Genomic DNA, 21,136 nt, shown 5'->3' on the forward strand with positions numbered 1-21,136 from the left:
AAGTATGCTGTTTAGATCCCATAGCCTGATTTGTTAAATTGCACTCAGACATTTTCTGTTCCGAAGAGAGAAATTCCTGCACTGAAAGATTGCCTGTACAGTATGAAGGTTTACTATATCCCATGGAATAATAGACATTCTTATTTTTCAGGGTTTAGAATGTACTGTCATTCGGCAGATGTGCATAGTGAATTCTATGATTATCCCTTGGGCACTCAAGTTCTTAAATTCAAAGTCCAAACATTTTCATGTTTGCACTCTTCTTTATTGATTATGTTGATCTTCAAGTCTGGCAAAAATGTTTCATCAGTGAATGGCTTCCTCAGGGAAATAAGTTGTTGATCACAGTTCAAGTTGTTCTAAACAACCTAGTCCAAACATCACCATCTGTAGGGTTAATTAAAAATAAAAGTGTGATTAAGCGCCACCATATCAGTCTGTGTGTGCATTATGTACGGTGTGCCTAGTACAGTGAAGAGATCTCCAATTACCCATTTGACTTTACTGCATCCTAGTGTGTTCTATTCTACTCTCCATACTGAATTCCCCTATGGAACCAATTGTCCATACTGTAGGGAGGTTTAAACAGTGGCACATCCTCTTCCAAGAGTATATGATATTATTAACTTCTACTTCACATACAGGGTCCGCACAGCACTCTATGCAGCAGCTCATAATTTATATAACATGATCTCATCCCAAACCCAGTCTGACCACTCCTTATGGGTGAGAGTCAGAGGAAAGACTTACAGCCAGGGTAGGTAGGAGAGTCACTTTTTCATTTCTAATGAAATATCAACCAAACATGGATATTCTTTTAGAAGATTACCATTTGCACATGGTTTCCATGGTTATCATTGATTTCACCATCAGAAAATTTAGTACCGGGTGTACTAACAGACAAGTTGCAAATTGTAAATCAACTTTTTCTAACCTAATCGTAATTTTTCTATATATGTACATGCAAGTGGTTAAAGAACAAAGTGCCTAATGATTATTAATTAGACAGGTAGCTAATTACGGTCCCCTATGATTGTTAGGAATGCTGAAATAATAACTTGTAAGAGATGCAGAATGACATGCGTTTGGATTCCCAAATTGGAAACATTTTCTTCAAAACAGCTCATGTTCCTTAAAGGAACATTTAGGAAGGCATCTGGGGAGCAGGCATGGGTTCTTTGGATATAGTGTCCCTGTCTGACCAGAGCTCCATTTGGGGTCTGGTTCACGTCTATGAAGTCAGGTACTTGTGAGAATATAGCTCTTTCAGCTGAATTTTCAAGGAATGGGCTATTGAAGATTGATGTGTTACTGTCAGGGATTGATGGGTCCTTTTTTATTTGCTGAGTGTTCTGATAAAGGAGGTTTTCTTTCTGAGAGAAACTATCCTGTTCTTAGGAAGTTTTTAGACATGTTTCTTGAGGTAGTGGTTGACAAGGAGTTCAATAACAAGCTTTTGAAGATTTGTGCTGAATTTAGATCCGAATGTGTTTGTTTTTAGTTGTGACTGTCATGTTTTTATTGGGTGGTTTTAAGTTGTGTTGTTTCCGAGGGATTACTTGAGGTTCTTTGGTCATAAGCTCCACAGAATGTGCATGAATATTGTGTTTTGGTAGCTGAGAACTTAGCGCTGCAGGTTTCGGAGTTTGTCCAGTGTCCCCATTTTGTTTTGGAGATCCTCACAAAGTAATTAAGTCTTTTTGTGCCTAAATGAATGATTTTTGTTTCCTCCTATGATGCTGTTGGCGTATTTCATCAGATAGGTGTTTGATTTTCCACATTTTCCACATTTACCTGTCTTAGTTACTAAAAACGTGTGGGTTGGATAAAGGAATGAATGGTGGAAGACAGGGCAAGAAACCAGGTTTCTGTTACAGCAAAACACACAGATTGCATGAAAGGGGATGCTATGGAATGTGGCCTGACTTTGGAAAAAGATCTGCTGTTCACTAACTTACATTGATGTTTACAGCTAAGCCCCCTCCCCCCTTGTTTTGGGCCCTCCTCTTCTTCCATATGCGCCTCTGGCTCTTTGTTTATTTGTCATGGCTCAGATAAACTGGAGAGAGCAGGGCTGTTATAAAAAGGCACAGAAAACAAATGTAATGGTGACAGGGAGCAGAGAAAGCAATGGCCGTAGGCTGGGTTTTGTAATTAAAGACTGATTCTCCCAGCTTGGAGCTCTAAGCTTTGTGGAGAGAGAAACAGACAAAGACACATCTGGCAGGTGACTCCAATGTCATGTTTAACACCTTCAGTCAGTTATTGTGGCCATCTTGGCTCACAACTGGGCCATTATGTTATATTCTCATAATGTGTATGCATGTTACCAGGCCTAGCTTTCTCCCAGCTGCTCAGCCAGAGTGACAGATGGTTATCAGAATGTTGGTGTGACTGTGATGAATGGAAGGCCTTGGTGCCTGTGTGGATGTTACCTGCAACATGGAACTAATAAAGAAAACTACGAAACGCTACCTGGCTACTTGTGTCCACCTGTTTTAAGGCACAACACGGTGCTTTTGTGAAAAGAGGTCTAGTCACTACCTGAACGGTTGTTGGACTTTGGCCCTTAGGGCAGGTTCACCCCTAGACTTTTTGCTTGAAATGGTGACCTGGAGATGGTGATTTTGGGATTCTGCGCACTTTCACTGTGTCCCAGTGGAAAGTGCGTACGCACTCTGAGTGCATGTGCTGAGCTAGGCCTGCCCGCCCATAGGAATGCATGGGGAATGTATGTGTCCCTGGTAGTTCCTGATGCGTGGGGTGTACAGGCTTGAGTCTGGTATGTGTGAACTCGTGAGAGTAAATGCTGCGAGATGGTGTATGCAGCATGTATGTGTCTAGTAGGGAAGCGCCATTTCTAGACATGGCTGTACGTGTGCTGTGAGGGTGCTGGCGTGTGATTGGCTGGATCTGGCTGGCATGCCAGGCTCCAGGAAGTCTGGATGGGTCTGCCCGGTGGTGAGTGGGAGATTAGCATGAGTGACGTGTGGTAGGAGTGTACCTGTGTCCTGGATGGGCTGGGTTTTCCCCACACAATGCTGGCTCCGCCCCCCTGTGGTGTGCCTAACGACCCAAGCCCTGCCAGTGAATAGAAAAGGTGGTTGAGGTAAACAGAGTACTCAAGAACCAGCTGCGACTGGTTCCGCCCCCACCCTGCACCTTCAGACAAAGGGAAATACTGTATGAAAAAGGGGCTGTGTCCCCACAGTTGTTGTTCTCTTCCAGGATCCTGAGGGGGGCTGCTGCTGCTGTCGCTGGGCCAGAGGACCGCCACTTGGGGTGTCTCCCTGCCTGGAGACCCAGTGTGCTGGCTCTGGGCCCAGCCCTGCCCCCTGCCTGCCTACAAGGACTTTGGTTTGTCTTTTAGGAACTTTGGGGCCTGGACTTTGCCCTTAGCGCTTGAGAGCGCTGTCTTTTACCCCTGAAGCGTTGGAAGTGCTTTATTTGCGGCCCTAGCGCTTAGAAGCACTTTGCTTATCAGCTGAGCGCTGGGAGCGCTGTCATTGTCCTTCCGCGGCTGCCCACGCCGCTTTTGCTGATTTTAGAGTCCCCTGGCAGGTGCCCACCCTGCCCGGGACATTGCCGCTGTTTTTGATTCATAATTTACCTCGAGGGAGGCCACCCCTCGGTAAATTCATCCCCCGCCTGCCTGCCTGAATCGGGCCGCCGCGCTGCCCGCGGTGACCCGGAAGTGAAGGGCCGGCCGGCCAATCCGTGCGCGGCCCCGGGGAAAGCAACCGGAAGTCCCGCCTCGCCGCCGGGAGAGGAGAGCCCATCAGCGAGGAGAGGCGGCGGGAAGGTGCAGGCGGGGCCCCGTTGCGGAGAGGAGAGCCCCGCTGCCCACAAGAGGGAGAAGTGTGGGAAGGGAGCCCCCGAGGAGCGGGAGCTCCCGTGAAGAGCCGCCAGGCCGAGGAGAGCTGCAGCGCCAGAACCCGGTGAGTGCTGGTGCTTGGGAAAAGGAGAGGGGGGCGTCGGGACGCATTGACGGTGTCCGCCCTGCCCCCTCTCATTATCGCGACCTCAGGGGCAGTTTCCTTTTGTTTCTGAGCGGCCCCGGTTGGCAGAGGGCCGCTCCAACGACGGGGCATTTTTTTAACCCTGAGTGCCCCCATTGCTGTGGTCAAGAGCCCTGAGAGGCTCGTGAGCCCCACTAGTGTGTTTTGAGCCCAGAGAGGCTCAAGAAGGGCATTTGGTGTTCGTTGAGCCTAGTGAGAGGCTCGAGGCACCCCCAGTGTTCCCGGGTCCCCCGTAAGGGACCCCCACAGCCCAGTGAGGCTGCATCTGTGCTTTCAGAGCCCAGAGGGGTTGCATTGATTTACTTGGAGCCCTGAGAGGCTCAGAGGGCCAATTTATTTCTTGAGAGCCCAGCGAGGCTCCCACATTGGCCCCATTGTTGCCTTGGAGCCCGGAGGGGCTTAGGGGGCACAAGTGATTTCTGCAGAGCCTGCAAGGCTCCAACATTGGCCCCATCATTGTGCTACCCAGTTGCCCAGCACTTTGTGGGCAACTGCCACGTTTAGGCCCTGACATTGGGACACATGGACAGTCACAGGTGGTGACTTGTGAGTTTGGCGCAATTGTTATTGTTTTTACACCTCTGAATGTATTGTGATGCATCATGTGTTTTCCTCCTTACACCTCTGAATGAATGTTATGCATTGCATCATGTGTTATGTGCTTACACCCCTACAGGTATTGTGATACATAGGTGGTTGTTTTCTCCCTAGTACAGGTGGTGCTAGTGAGGTCCTGGTTACCAGTGATTACTGGTTGTGTGCTATTTTGTGCTATATTCTATGTACTAAGTGCTATTTCTGAAAGTGCTACTTCTGATTCCTGACAGTGGTCCAGGTGGCCCTGTCTTGTACACATCCCCTGTAAATTCTGCCCGTGCCTCTGGCACATTGTAACGTGTGTGTTTTATCTAATGTGTTTTGGTGTAATACAAAGGCTATTTTTATATAACCTTGTGTGGAGTTTTCCTTTGTGGTGGGCCTTTGGTTGTTGTTGCTGGGGTGCGTGCGCAAATACTTAGCCTACATCGCCTCCAAGTTTAGCCTTGCTGCTCGCGCCACGTTACCTAGAGGGTGAGTAGGGGTTATCTTGGCGTGTAACTCCCTTGCCCTGACTTGGGAGTGGTGGTCTCTGACTGACTTTGGCGAAAGCCCTGGCCAGCCAGGGATCCCATTTCCAACAACGGTTTAATACTTTGTTGTTGTTAGAAATTGGATTTCTGGTTGGCTGAGGCTTTCGCCAAAGCCAGGCAGAAACCACAACTCTAGTTAGGGCAAGGGAGTTACACGCCAAGATAACCCCTGCTCAGCCCCTTTGCAACATGACACGGGCAGTTAGGCTTATCCCGGAGGCAATGTGTAAAGCATTTGGGCACGCACCCACCCATCAGCAACAACATCCCAGGCCCCCCACAAAAGGAACTCCACACAAGGTTATATCAAAAATAGCCTTTGTATTCTCAAAACACATCGGATAGTAATCACACAATATACATTGTGCCAACTGGCACGGGCAAAATTTACAAGGGATTATTTATACATGACAGGGCCACATGGGCCTCTGTCGGACTTAGCACTTGTTTAAGAAATAGTAAAATAGATAACTTGGTAAAAGTGAACTAAATCATAAACATACACGTAAAAATAGGTCATAGTACGTACATCCAGTAAACACTGATAATCACTGTACTTTGAAACAGTCTGTGACATGAAATCCATCATGCACAGTATCCCACAAGTCTAACTACCTTAGACCCTCACCACCTAAGTAAACATTACGCTAGGGGCGTAAATCACACAGGGAAGTATAATCTCCCTAACACAAACCTAAACAGGTAAAACAACCTCCTATGCATAAACCACATCTAAAGGTATCAAAAGAGGGTGCGCAAAACATACTATACACAATACATTTCCTAACTCCCAAAGCATTAGCACAAAAATCACAATAGGGCCTGCGCCCTATAAATGTAACAATCCCCCCCTGGCTAACTGGCCATCTCAAATAAGGGGGCTCAAACGCCCTATGTCCATAAAGTCAGGGCTGCTGCCGAAGCAGCGAAGGTCAAGGTTGCGCCACTGCGCCAAGCCTAAAAGTTGCATCTGCCCACTACTTGCTGAGTAGCTGAGAACAATGCACTGGGGCATAAACGATGCAGCTGGCACTAAGTGCTGCACAGCTGTGGAAGGCCAAGGTAGGACGAAGGGAGTGCGACTCACTCCTAGGCTCACAAAGACCTGTCCCCTGAAAGAAATGCCTAAACGGTGCAGCTGCCCACTACTTGCTGGGCAGCTGGAAAATAAACTGTTTACTGAGTCCATCTCTGGCTGCGTTTACCCTATTGTTTTCACATAATCCTGCCTAGCAGCCATCATCTGCACCAGCCATCATCTGCACCAATACTGTCTTAACCACACCATGTCATCTTTTGACGACATTCTAAATCTTACGGAAAACAAAGCTCATACTAAAGTTTATTCGACTGCAGAAGCAGCGGATATTTATGGGCTCATTAAAGAGGTTAGGACATTTGATGCCACTTCAGGTCCTGTCCAGCAACAAATTAAACAATTAGAATACCTTGTGCGCCGTGAAATCAATCAACGCCTGCATGCAGCAACACTTATCCAATATCACCGGGCCAGCTGCATTCCCAGAGGGCTGCGCCTGGCCATTAAACCGATGCTTTTTAAAATGAATAAAAAATGTATGGAGAAATGGTACGCCATTTTAAATAAATGTTCCCTGGACTTAATTTTGTTAATAGTCGAAGAGTTATCGCAAGTTTTAACTGGACTTGAGTCTGAAATTAAAGATCTACAGGCTAATTTAAGTCAGCATATGGAATCTGACTTATGGTCAGTAACTCTTGGCGAAATCAGCACCAGACTTGATACTTACGCTAAAGACATTCATGAAAGTAAAGTGAGAAAGTTCTGTCGAGACACGATCGACTATAAGCTCGATTAAGTTTACTCTTGGGCCGAAGTGTACGCCCAGAAACGCACTTGGCAAAAGCCTGGTAAGACTTCCTCTGAGGAGAGTGTAGTTTCAGTCACTGATACACAAATGTCCCGTCCCCCAGTGCCATCTAATGAAGGAGCTTCAGCCCCACCCACAGGAGCTAGGGATGTCCCCAGTGGCAGTTCCACCACCCCGAAGGCTACTTTTTTGTCCACCAGTCCTGCTGCAAACCAGCTACCAACAGACTCCACCGCAGACAAACCTGTAGAGGTCACCGATTCGGGAAAGCCCAGTCGGAAAAAGAAACATTAGTGGTAAATATTTCCTATAAACAATTAACCCAGCAGCAAATGACAGTGTTGAGCAAAGGCTGTTCCTTCGTTCCTACGAACCAGGCTAGAAGCTTAGATTCTCAAGTAGATTTATTCAGATTCACTAGAAAATTGAGTCTCCAACACTTTTTCTCTACCATTGAGACCAACCAGCCTAGTGCTGATGAAGCTGAGTACCAGGAGTTTAGACCGAGAAGTACATTTGTTTCACCGATTTCTCACAAAGCCATAGATCTTTTTGGAACTTTAGTGAAACAGGACATTTCCAAAATACCACAGGTATCGCACTCCCCGTCTAATCTCTCTCCAGGAGAGAAATCAGCTTTACGCTCACTTCAGGCTAATACCACGCTCCACTTTACCAACGCCGACAAAGGTGGCGCATTAGTGGTCATGGACAGGTCGAAATATGAACAAAAAATTGAAAGCATGACACAGGACTCTACTACCTACTTGCCTTTACCACAAGATCCCACCAATGAATTTTTGAGAGTTCTTGACACCATTCTCAGTAAAGCTATAGACATGAAATGGATAAATGCCAAAACCAAAGAATATTTATTCACCAGATTCCCACGCAGACCCCGGCTGTACATGGTTCCGAAAATCCACAAGTCACTGTTAGACTCCCTTAAGACCAATTGTCTCGGGATGTGGTTCCATTCTTGACCCACTGGGACGCTACTTGGATACCTTCCTTCAGCCCATAGTACGATCCTCCCCACGTACATACAGGACACCACCCATCTACTCAACATCTTAAGTGATGTCCCTGTCCCACCCAATGGGCAAGTATGGCTGTGTACATTGGACATTGTTTCGCTGTACATCTCCATTCCCTACCTGGAAGGGATAGAGGCCATTGAATGGGCACTACTGAGAACTGATAACATCAGAGCCAAACGCATCTTTCTACTTGAAATATTGCATTTCTGTCTATTCCACAGCTACTTTCAATGGCAAGGACGTTTTATTCTTCAGTGCAATGGCACATCAATGGGCTTTTCTGGAGCCCCAAGCTACGCGAACATCTTCATGATGAAATTCGAGCACGAACATATCCTGACACAACCCCATTGGAATATGAACCTGATTGTGTTCAAATTCTATATTGATGACATCCTCATCATATGGCAAGGTTCGCGTTCTGACCTTGAAAATAACATCCTGCAACTTAGTTCAATCAACCCACGAATCCAATTCACTCACCACATCGAACCCCAGCATATCCCGTTTCTGGATGTCCTGTTAACAATATCCAATGGTGTCATCGAGACTTCCATCTTCACCAAACCAACAGATTGCAATAATGATCTTCAAAATTCAAGATTTTTTTTTTGTGATTAATTAAAATCATTACAAAACCCCACCTGAAGAAAGCAATAAAAAAGCTGCATAGACGAATGTCATTATCGTGCAATAAAAATGATCAATGTACATCACTGTTTTATATTACAAAAAGTGCATAGCTATAAACATCAATTATTCAAATTATTGTTTTAAGAATTTTAGACTCAAGTAGCAGGTTTGAACATGATGTACCCCTTGAAAGGTATTGGGGAAATTTAACGTGAACTTATGTTTAGTCTACGTCAGCTTGCAATAGGAGAGTATTGACGAGTTTCATGAATTTAACTCCTCTGCAAGCCAGGATACACGACGAGCCCTCCAGCCAGCGTATCACTGCTTGCCTGCTGGACCGGATGTTCAATTCATTAAAAATGGATTTCAGATATTGTCTCCTTTGGACTTGAATAGCTGGACAGGCGCATAGTAAATGGATTAGGGTTTCATTTTTGAATCCACATAGTCGACAGGATTCTGAATTAAAAGCTGGTTTCCATGAGGGGTATAGGTCCTTGGAGTCATGCACGCCCATTCTAAACTTTATGAAGCACATTTTTAAGTAGGAGCTGAAATGGGCGGATAGATAAGCTTGTGGCTTTGAAAACCTATACGAATTTATAACTGTCCACGCGTGCCGCCTCTTGGTGAGCGCCATTTTGTCCTCCAGTAAAGATTTCTTATTGGCTGCGACGTTGATTGTTTTGACGAAAGTTCCTCTTTCCATCCCTTTGTCCCATACTGATTGTAGATCCAACTTGACCAGAGAGTTGCTCAGGAAGCTACCCCAGGAGTTTGGCACTTTAAGCTCCCTCTGAGACTTGATTTTGTCCCAGCATAAGCTGTTCAAATTGCCCGGGTCAGAGGAGCGGAATGTGTGACATAGTTTTATAAAGGTGCTCATCCCCCTGTACTTCTGATGCTGGAGGCCGAATTCCAGTCTGACCTGGGCGGGTGAGGCACATTTCGGCAGATTGAAAACAGCTTTGTAAATTTTTGACTGCAAGGTGGAGCTCCGTGAAAATTCCTTTTGGGCACCAGTTATTTCTTGGAACCTACCTGCTGTTGTGGGCACTGTCATCTCCTGGCTGCTTCCTGCTGTTCCGGGCTTCGGGCTGTGTCTGCCGGTATCCCCCGCCGCCGCATCTTCCATCTGCGTGGCCGCCGAGGGGGGGGGACCACAGCTCCCAGAACGCACCGCGGACATCGCCCGGCCCACCCACGGCCATTTCCGCACCCGGAGGCGATTAAAGCACCGGAGCTCCCTCGAAGGAGTGGGAGCTCCGTGAAAATTCCTTTTGGGCACCAGTTATTTCTTGGAACCTACCTGCTGTTGTGGGCGCTGTCATCTCCTGGCTGCTTCTTGCGCTGCTGTTCCGGGCTTCGAGCTGTGTCTGCCGGTCTCCCCCGCCGCCGCATCCTCCGTCTGCGCGGCCGCCGAGGGGGGGGGGACCACAGCTTCCAGAATGCACCGAGGACATCGCCCCGCCCAGCCACGGCCATTTCTGCGCCCAGAGGCGCTTAAAGCACCGGAACGCCCTCCGCGTCGCGGGACACGCGCGGGCCACGCCAGGCTAATCCGGCGGGCCCTCTTTGCCCCTCAGAGGCCAGAGGAGGCCGGGCTGGGCCCACCTCTTTTCGACCCCTGGATTAACATTAGCCGACCCTTCTACAAGCGAGACATATCTTGGGCCATTGATATTGAACAATTTACCTTAAAGAGACAATTGTGGATAGTAAGGTTTAATATTTTGTCATGGCTAATAACTAACCTTAAAGCGTGTAACGGGGCTGGGGGTGTGGGGACTCTTGACGCCTACTTGAAACGAGCAGAATCTGCAGTGGCAAAAGAAATTGAGCTAGTAGAGAGGAGATTGTCCCTGGACCCACTTCGGGAAACAGTCTCTCCGTTAGCAAATGCGGAGATACCCGCCCCCACTGTTGCCCCACCAGATTGTATGCACCCCGATCAAGTGCCCAATGGGTCAGTACTAGATGACAGCCTATCAATTTCTTCCGCCCCTTCACCTGTAACTAGCCTAGTCCCATCCCCTATGGTAACATGTACCAGGCAGTTAAGGGTTAGGCCGGATACGACGGCTACCTGTAGTAAAACTATACCGGGGAAAAGGAAGGCTACGAACACCCCCAAAGGGAGTCGCCAACAGGCTAAACAGCCGAGGAACATCAATTCCGCATCTGGGTTGGGTCGCAAGGGAAATAATGCCTCCCATCAGGTTGCCTAGGACAGGGTTGCAGGAAGAAATGAATACACTGCTCTGGATGTAGAAAATAACAGGGGGGAAAGATGTTTGACTTTATGAGACTTATGGATGAACGGCTCAGGTTATTTACTTCTCCACTAATGGATAAATTAGAGCAAATAGACGGCCGACTTAACGTAATTGAAAAATATCTTAAAGATTACAAAGGCCTAATGCCGGGGTCCAATCCACCTGTAGTTCACTCTTTGAGTGCAGTCACAACCTCTGTTAATAACTTGGTGGATTCCATGATCACCCCAATTTCCCAATCTGTACCACAAGTTGTAGCCCCGGTCATAGTACCAAATATTTCATCTTTAGCCTCAGGAGCCACGGGAGCTACGCAGGGAGGGAAGCAAGGTCCTCGGGGTCCAGTGGAGAGCTTAAGCCCTCGGGCATCGCCCGCTAAAAGAGAGCTGCCATTGCATCTACCAGCGGAGGCATGCCCTTACACAATAATCCTGGCCAATGTCTCAAAAATCCAGGATGGCCAGGACGAACATTGGACCTCATTAAAAAATAAAGCCCTTCACTACCTGTCCAATAAAACAGTGTTAGGTGATCACCTGTATAATAATTTTAAAATGATAAGAAGGGTGCCTTGGGTGGGCAAGGCTAAGAAAAGTTTGGAAGGTGATTGCGTTGTCATATGTTTTAGGTCCCCCAGACTGGTTGATGACATACTGAGGCAGGACGGGTCAGTTAGAACACATCATGAGTATGTAAACGTTCTCCCATTGGGATTTTTTTATCCCCCTCACAATATTGGGGCAGCGCATAGAGACCCATTAAAGGGGAAAGGTCCATATGAATTCTCTGTACCAGTTTTTAATAGATTTGATACTTTTTCAAATTTGGAAGATATCGAGTGACTATGTTCCTCCGAAGTTATCCTTACCTCTGTCACTCCATCTATAGCCCTTAGTTCGGACTCACGAGTAAGCAAAACTTGTCTTTTAGACAGGGTGGCTCAACCAGCTATGGGTGCAAGTATAAAGCTTGCAACCTGGAACAATGCTGGCCTTAAAAATAAAGTAGATGACCCGATCTGGAGAACATTTTTAGGTGGGGCTGACATTATCTAATATGGGGAGGGCGAAGGGTGGCCTGGTTACACTAATCTCGGCTACCATCCCAGGCACCCATACCCAATTAGACATAGTATCACCACACTGCTTGGCAGTACAAATTTCTTGCAGCGGGGTGGGCAGCATCTTAACTATTCATTTTTATAATTCGTATGATAGAGTCATCACGACTGATCTTCTGGCCACGTTAAATCTTTTTTGGGCAGATTACAAAGAGGTCAATAAAAGCCAATGTTTCATCATAGTTCTGGGCGACTTTAACATTCATGGCTGCCCGGATAAATGTCAGGCATTAGATCAATTAGGCCCCATAGAGCAAGGGGATACCCATTTTGAGCACTCTGCACAAGGAGATTGTTAAAATAATAAAAAATATGTAATCCATAGATGTATCCAGGATCATAGCTTTATTCTTCAGTTTAGATCCATAGTATAAGATGTTATGTAGATACAAGAAACAGACCCCACCAGGAGCAGTTCCACTGCTCAGCCCCTCATACCAACTGACATCTCCTTACTGTTCAACCCTCCCAACATCCCGATGATATCATCAAGGGCCAAGCAGTAGAGCAGGGGTAAGCATAGGGAGGATGCACAACACAAGCTACATTACAACACATCCCCCTTCATCAAAATCAACAAATGAATCATAAGCACACAGGCAATATAATTCACAAAAAGTAAATGTGCAAAGATGAAAAAGCACAAAGGAAATGTCAAAAAGATTCAGAAACAAAGAGCCAAATAACACAGCGATTCAACCTCCAAGTCCTAAGCCTTCTAACACTCTAAACACATTAATAAATAAAACAATAAAGCTAGGACCCACACAAGAGTCCTAAGGCAATCCAGACAATATCAGGGACTAGATATTTCTCACCCAACAATGGAGGTACACATCCTCTCCATATAACCACAAAGGTAAAGTAAGACCAACGGGGCGATAAAACTTTGTCGACCCCAAACCAAGTGTGAAACCAATATTCACAAAAACCACAGAGGTAAAAACATGCTATGCCTACGGGGCGACTATCAAAAGCCAACCCACAACCAATTGAGAAAAGCAGCAGGACTGGGGACACAACATACTCCCCATTCTGCATACCAGACCAAAAATAGCTGCACATTGCCTATGGGGTATCCGACAAAGTTACCCACAACCCAAATGAGAGAACAAAACTCTCAGACTCTCAACAAAACCTTGAAATACTAACGGGGTGACAGACTTATGTCACCCACAACCAAGAAAACGGCACATAGCCTATGGGGTAACCAACTAAGTTACCCACAACCAAATGAGAGAACACTGCTCTCAAAAACCACTTAAAGGTAAAGGCAGAAATAACCAATGGGGTGACAGGCTTATGTCACACACAACCAAGAACAGCGGCAGGACTAGGGATAAACCCTCTAGAACGGACACCACACACTCCCCCTTTTGCATACACCACTGATACTGACACACACACTTCCCCTTATCCATACATAAGGAACACAACAGATAAAACATACTTGTATCAGTGTACAAAAACAGGACCCAAAGAAAGGCACACTATAGGATTAAAAAAAATAAAGTTGCCTTAGGAAACTACAGCTTGAGCCCCCACATTGCAAAACACTCGTGTTAAAATGTACAGAAAAAAAAAAAAACAAACACCGGTGAGCGATGTCTCACCCAAGGTCCTCAGCAAAAGTTCCAATCTGTTGTCAACAAGAAACGTGAAAACTTCTTAACTGGATAGCGCCCCAAACAGCCTTCATAACTTGCCAATTAATATACCTCTTCAAAAGAAAATGTTGACCTGAATAAACTCCAACAGTCAAAAGTAGGTAAAGTAGGTAAGACTTGACAGGCAAAACGTGGTACCACAAAAATGCACAAGATGGCAGTGTTGACAAGGATAAATGAGTAAAGGACTAGATTGTACTTCAGTAATTCAGAATTGTTTCTTCGCATTATGATGAAACCAGATTCCAGGCAAAACTTAAGCTTTAAGCTTAATGAAAGTGTAGCATAAAACCAAATGAAAAAACTTTCGGCACACAACTTCCTTAAAAAGAAAACACGCAATACTCCTTACAGTTCTCTCACCCTGTGATGACCAGTAGAACTGATGGAGCAGATTTCATCTGCAGTCATGCATTGTTTTATTTTTTGTGCTTCAGACAGGCTGCATTTAAATTGCCACGCACATTTTGGTGCAGGTTAAAAACATGGCACATGAAAAACATGAAAGTGAGACCTGAAAATGCTTTTGCTGCATTAACATGTTTTTTTTGCAATGTAGAGAAAAAGTGGCCTTTTTACCTTTGAAGATTAATAGAATGTGTTTCTCTCTTCCCAGCTCATCCCTTGCCAATCTAAATGTATTATTCCTGTCTTAATAGACTTTGACTTGTTGCATATTTTGATAAACATTTTCAGTTAATAACACCTCTTTTTATAATGTGTGTGAATTAATAATGCACCAAACACGACACAAGGGACTAAATGCTTGTTTGCATGAAAAGCTATCTAAAACATTAAAGCATGTTGTTGTGTGTGCTGTATTAACAGTGTGCGCTATATTAACTGTGTGTGCTTTTAAATGTTACACTAAAAGCATGAAAATGCTATTTTCACATTTATTTTGCATGTTGTCATAAATAATAGAAAAGCTGCTTTTCACTAATAGCTTGGCTAGGTAAACATTTATAAGGGGTATTAGTATGAGGGAGGGAAACATAATGGGCTGATTTACATAAAATTAATATTATCTTTGTGTTTGTTTTATTTTTGGGGCCTACAATTAAATGGCTGCCTGTGAATCCAGCAAGGCTATGGCTTGCATTAAAGAGAAGAGAGCATGCGCAGACTGTACCAGCTTTCCTAAAGGAGTCAAGGACACGTTGAACTTTATACATTCTTGTGATTCTGCCAATGTACCAGTGTTAGTTAAAAGTGTCCATCTACTGCGCTGAGAAGGAAGGAAGGATGAATTAGATTGAAACATTTTTCCTAGAAAATGTTGCAAATGTTTATAAATGTATTTATTCATGTATGCTTCTTTTGTTAAGACTAGTGAAGTCAGGTTTTTATAATGAGTCAGGGAAGTGTGACCTCATGCATCATGACTGACCAATCACGTAAAGGTTTTACTGAAAAATTTTACATCTTTGTGTACTCTGCCAATAATTATGGTATAAATACTGTCCTCTCTGGATGGGAGCTGCCACTTCTTCTTTTTCTCAGCTCAGCTGGCTTCTATGGGTTAGGTACGAGAAACGTCCCGGGAGATTGCTGAAGGGCGGGCTTGCGTCCGAGGAGTGTCAGGGGGAGGTTTCTTGCTTCCACGTCATATCTTGGCACTTCATGCCACATTCCTTTGAGGCCTGTGAAGGGCGGGCTGCTTTCCTCTTTAGACACAGACAGACAGAGAGTGCAGTGGATCAGGATAGGATTAGATGCTAAACTTTAAGTTATGTTTTGACTAATTAATTAGGTCTGAAAAGATTTATTTGATTTATGCATTTATTTCTCTTAATAGCATATTTTTGCAAACTATTTAAGTACTGATTAGCTTTGCAAGACTATTTTTCTTAGAAACTCTTTAAGACTTTTGCGCCACATTATTCATAACTACATGTAATGCTTATATGCAGACTGTAATGTGTTCTGTATTATTGATATTTTTCCTGTTTTCCAAATTCTGTAACCTGATTGATATTTTACTAATGAATAAAGGGTCAGAGAAAAATTAACTTTTTGACTAGAAAATAAAACCCTTTAAAATAATCAACAACTCTCTTTATTGGCTTACAATAATAATTGTATTTTGACTGTTCATCTTTATTTAAAGTCTCCTGAAGGTAATACATGGTGTGAAGGGCCCAACACCTTTTGAGCGGTAAATTAGAGGTAGCATGGAGGTTTTACATTGAGAAACTACCAGAAGAAATTACCGCTCTCCATCAGTTTTTGGTAAGCAGAGGATGGTCATTATTGATTAGTTTGGTGATTAGTAATTATTGATTTCACCATCAACTATTCAACTAATGGATCATTGACCTTAAGAAGGGAAATAAAATAATTGCCCAAGTTAGATAAATGTCCAAGTCCTGATTCCTGACTCCAATGCTCAGAACCTGAAGACTGGCAAAGCAGTACTGGCAGGTGATGCAAGAAGTGGTGTGAGTATAAATAGGGTTGTGAAATGTTGTTAATGTGCTAGCATGTATTTTTGAAGTGTTGAAAATAGTAAGGATTTTTACTGTTGGTGACATTTTGCTCATTTTGAATTGATGGTGTTATTGATTATATTGGTAATTTCATAGGACATACTTTTTTTTGGTTATTGATTACATGTTTTAACTCTTCATGTTAAGTTAGTGTCTTGTTCTATGTTGTCTGGAACACGCAGGTATGCACACCTGTGGAATCCCGGGAAGGAATAGCGGGTGGTAAATGGAAGCCACACTGCACTGAGGTTACTCGTCTGTTGGAATAACACTGAGAAGCTAAGGAGGGCTGGCAGTGTTAAATTAGGGACTATTTTCTGTGTGAGTGATTAATAGCAAAGAGTTCGCTGGTGAAACTTTGGTCTGATATCACCTAGAAAGGGTCACACTAAAGGAGTAGCAGGTTCTTCTGAGCTTGATTGATAGCAAAAGGGTTCGCTGGTGAAACTTTGGCCTTAGATATATCCTGAAGGATAGGTCCAAAGGAGTAGCAGGTTCTTCTGAGCTTGATTGACAGCAAAAGGGTTCGCTGGTGAAACTTTGGACTAAGATATATCCTGAAGGATAAGTCCAAAGGAGTAGCAGGTTCTTCTGAGCTTGAGTGAAAGGTAAGCGGAAGGGATTTACCTGTAGTGTTTGAAGAGTAAACGGAAAGTCTTACTTTGTGAAGGGTAAGCGGAATGTGTTACTCGCAGTGAATATAAATCTATCCTTTATTTAGCACAACAGACAGAGTAGTGAATGTATTTATGTTGTTACTAACAGAGTTATTGATTAAGAGAAATATTGAAGTAAGATTTTGTGGAGGGTCAGTGGTAGGAGTAAAACTGACTAAAATTGAGACGGACAGATTTGGAGAAAAGAAATTGCATTGAACTATTGCAAAAATGAAACTGTTTGAAGGTTTAAAGAAGCTGTTAGGAGGTAAAGTGAAAAATTCGTTTTTTATTGGTGATGCTCCTGAAGGAACACCTGTGCATTTTATGTCTACCAGTTTGGGACAAAACACATGTATGTGGGTTCAACAATGGTGCAAGATTACTGAAAAAGAGGGAGCTTTGAGGTTTCCAAAAGATGGTACTTTTGAATTGCAAATAATTGACAAATTAAGGGAAGTCTTATGTGAAATAAAGACACCATCTAAAGCTGCACAATTTGAGGCCTTAAGCCTGTGGGAAAAGACAGCAAAAGAGAAAGCAAGTGAGGATGAAAAGGTAAAGCACCATATACAGGAGAAGGGAATTAATGCTGACAAAGAGCTTCAAATAAATAATGATTCAGGGGATGAAATAATGGATGAATTGTTAACTGAGTGTCCACCACTTTATGTGGTTCCCATGAAAAAGACTGAAAATAATGAACCAGTAAATACTACAGGGGTTACTGCTTCTGTTGAACAGAGAGAAATACAGATTGAGAGAACTGTGCAGTCATTTTATATTGAACCATTACCTGTTGATTCAGTACTGACAGTGATACCTCCAGGTGTTACTGCTTTAAATATGACTGATTCAGTCCAAGAATTGCAAACTGCAGATGTACAGATAGTGCCTAGAAAAATTATGACTGTCCCAATTAATATGGTCCCTACTGAAAAGGTTGAAAGAGCTGCAGAAAAGGTGATTATGGAAAGGTTTATTTCAGAAACTAAGAATTCACAGATTAGTGAACAGAAATTACCCCAAGCACTAAAAGGTGAGGGAAAAATGGTATTTACAACTTCTGCAGCCCAGGATAAAATAAATATATTTGAAAATGGGATTTTTCAAACCTGCTTTGAGGAAGCAGCAGTGATTAAAAATATAGAGAACATGGGAGAACATAACAACACAGGCCCTGAAAAAGAGAAACAGCTTAGTGTTTTAAATTCAACATTTGAACATGAAGAAATTAACTGTCCCTGCTGTTTAAATAATGAAAATGTGAACCAGTGTCAGGAAAAAGAATTAATTTCCCTGAGTATGGAAACAGCTGCATGTGCATTAACTACACATAATGGACTGACAGATTTGGCTCATAAATATGAAACTGATGTTTCAGGAAGTTTTCCATTTCAGAAAAGTGTCAGGGTACACATGGATGATGAAGCAAATGAGAAAATGTATTCTTCAGAAATGCATTTGCACATTGCAGAAATAAAATGTATGTTTAAATGCAATGGGTTTGAGAAATTAGGAGACAAGTGGGCAAGAAAACATGAGAAGAAAAATAAACCACCAGACCTAGCAAGGAAACTGAATAAGGAAAAGAAGCCACCAGATATAATTGAGAAAAATAATAAGCAGAATGAGGGAGAAGCTTTTGCTTACTCATTGAGAGAAAAGGTGGGAGAAATGTATGTTCCTATGCCACAGAATAAAAGGGAACTTGCAGCATTTCTGAACACATTCCCACAATTGAGAGACAAGATTGTGCTGTGGTACCCTCAAGTTGATGGATTTGATGAAATATTGAAAGAGTTGTGCATTAATTTGGAAATGTTCTTTTATATTGCCATGCTGACTAAATTGTGGTTTGAATCTAAAGTTGTTGTTCAAGGGCCAGGTGAAGAGACAGTGAAAAGGGTTTGCATGAATGCACCATCATTTTCTGTTGTTATGGAGGAAAATATAGCAGTGATTATTTTCCTGAAGGGCAGAGGGCCAGCAAAGGATGTTGATTGGGTACAGATTAAAAGAGAACAGGATGGAAGTAAAGGTGTTTTGGTTTGTGCAAATTCAGGTATGGATGTTGTACTGCTGGAAAATGTGTCCTTTTGCCATCTTTATAACAGATTTGAGCATTGGAAGAAGAAAACTAAATTTAAACATGATGCACAAAAACATGGAGAAATGCAGGTGCAAATTATGCCAGTTAAGCAAATGCAAATGTCAGTTCAGAAACAGGTACCTATGGCAGGAATTTTTCAAGCACAGATGGTCCCACAAAATATGGAAAATGCTAACATTAATTTAAATAGGTTGTCCAGAGCAAATGGGAATTATTTCCTGAGAAAAAATCAGAATCCAGTTCAACAGGTTGCTCTTTTTGCAAATGAGAATTTTAACACTCACAGTTCTGAATTTACCAATTCCATTGTGAAGGCAGTGGAAAGTCCAGATTTAGTTGCAGGAGTTTTAAAGAAAGAAATTACAAACCCAGTATTAGAAAATTGTGCACCAAAATTAGGCCCATTTGAGGAAAACTGCAAAACTGTTGTCTGTGACTCAGGCCTAGCAGAAAAACAATTACTTTGCAAAGTAAGCAGCTCAGATTACTGTACATCAGATAATGTTATTTTTCAGATTCCTGATGAGGATGTACATTTTAAAATGGCCCAACAAGAGACAGCTGTAGCATTATTTTCAGAAAAGACAGTTGAAAAATTACCTTCTGCTTTGGAAAAAATAATAAACAAAGAAATAAGAGAGTTCACAGAGAAGGATGCCAGGTTAATAACATGTGCAGAACATGTCTTATTAAAATTTGAACCAGATGACATGTATTCAGGAACACAATCAGTTGCAGGAATTTTACCAATAAAAGGATTTTTGATGGAATTGATTGGAAGTTTATGTAACTTTCTGATCACAGGTTCACAGAAACCAAATAAAAAGAACAGAATAGTGCAGGAGATTAAAAGCATATTTTTTCCATGTTGTCCTGTGGTACCGAATCCAGCCAATATATTTTTTCACATTCCATGTGGTGAAGAATGGCTTATTTTTATTAATGTTTGCCAAGTTCATGTCACAGTGCCATTGCATGAGAATAGTCAGGAGTACTGTCAAAAAGAAGATGAATGTCTGGGACACAAAATTGGAAAGGGAGGTAGAAAGGTGTCACCAGAGAGGGTGGAAATAATTTCCAAGATGAATTCACCTCAAATTCAGAAAGAAGTCAGGACATTTTTGAGAATGGTTAGCTGCTGTAGAGAGTGGTTACTAAACCTTTCCCTAGTGGCTAAGCCTTTACTGAGGCTGACACACTCAGGTGTGTCTGATCCGCTTCCATTGGACAACAACTGCACAAAAGCATTCCTAGAGTTGAAAGAGAAAAAATGGCGCGCCCCAGCACTAGGAATGAAAGTTTATTTGAAAGAAAATACACTAATTTGCAGTGAGAGGGAGGGCTGCGCTCTCTCATTGCTTATTCAAAAAGATGAATGTTTTCAAAGGTCTGTGATGTATTGCCCAATGGCCTTTGACCCTAACTTCACAGAAATGTCAGCAAATGAATTGGATTATGATGAAACTGAAAATGAGTGTCTCAATATCATGAAAATATGCATAAAGCCAAATTCAGACTTGAAGGATGAACATCTGAGTCAGCCCAACAGTGTCCTTTTTGTAGATGGCCCAAGTTTGAAAGGTGACACATTAAAAGCAGCACATGCTGTGCTCCTTATACATGATGTTGTCAAAGCTTCATGGCTTTTAGTAATTACCCCAGCCCAAAATTCGAAATTGATTGCCCTTACCATAACATGCAGTATATCTGCTCAATTGGGAGTCACTGTAGTCATGGGAGAGAGAAATGCTAATTCAGTTGGACAAATTTGTGTTCTGTTAGCATGTACATTCTATGGAATCTTCACAGTTAAATTTAAAGAGGCTCAAGAAAATGTTTTTGAAGCAGCACAACAGGGTTGTATCAGAACTGTTTTTGAGAAAAATGACAACTGCAAAGTGGCAAATATGTTATTGCAAAGACTGATGCCCAGGTATAGATTGCCAGTTTCTCTGAAATCAGATCATAATGTGATCTCAAAGATAATGAGTGCAGAACAACAGATTGGACAAGAAATGGATTGTAGCCATCTGCCTGAAGTGTCACGCATAATAAAGCAACACAATGGCAGCACAGAGTTACCTTTTGCAAAAGACTGTGTTTCAGCAACACTAAAGTGGCTTGAAAATGCATAGGCAAA

General features: G+C 43.1%; 1 protein-coding gene across 3 annotated transcripts in view; it reads left to right on the plus strand.

Annotated features, from left to right (window-relative positions):
• LOC144806119 (vomeronasal type-2 receptor 26-like) overlaps positions 1 to 21,136 on the plus strand; it is a 420,183-nt gene that overhangs the window by 224,216 nt on the left and 174,831 nt on the right. The window lies entirely within an intron of this gene.

This window comes from Lissotriton helveticus, chromosome 1_2, assembly GCF_964261635.1.
Source record: "Lissotriton helveticus chromosome 1_2, aLisHel1.1, whole genome shotgun sequence".
Lineage (NCBI taxonomy): Eukaryota > Metazoa > Chordata > Amphibia > Caudata > Salamandridae > Lissotriton > Lissotriton helveticus.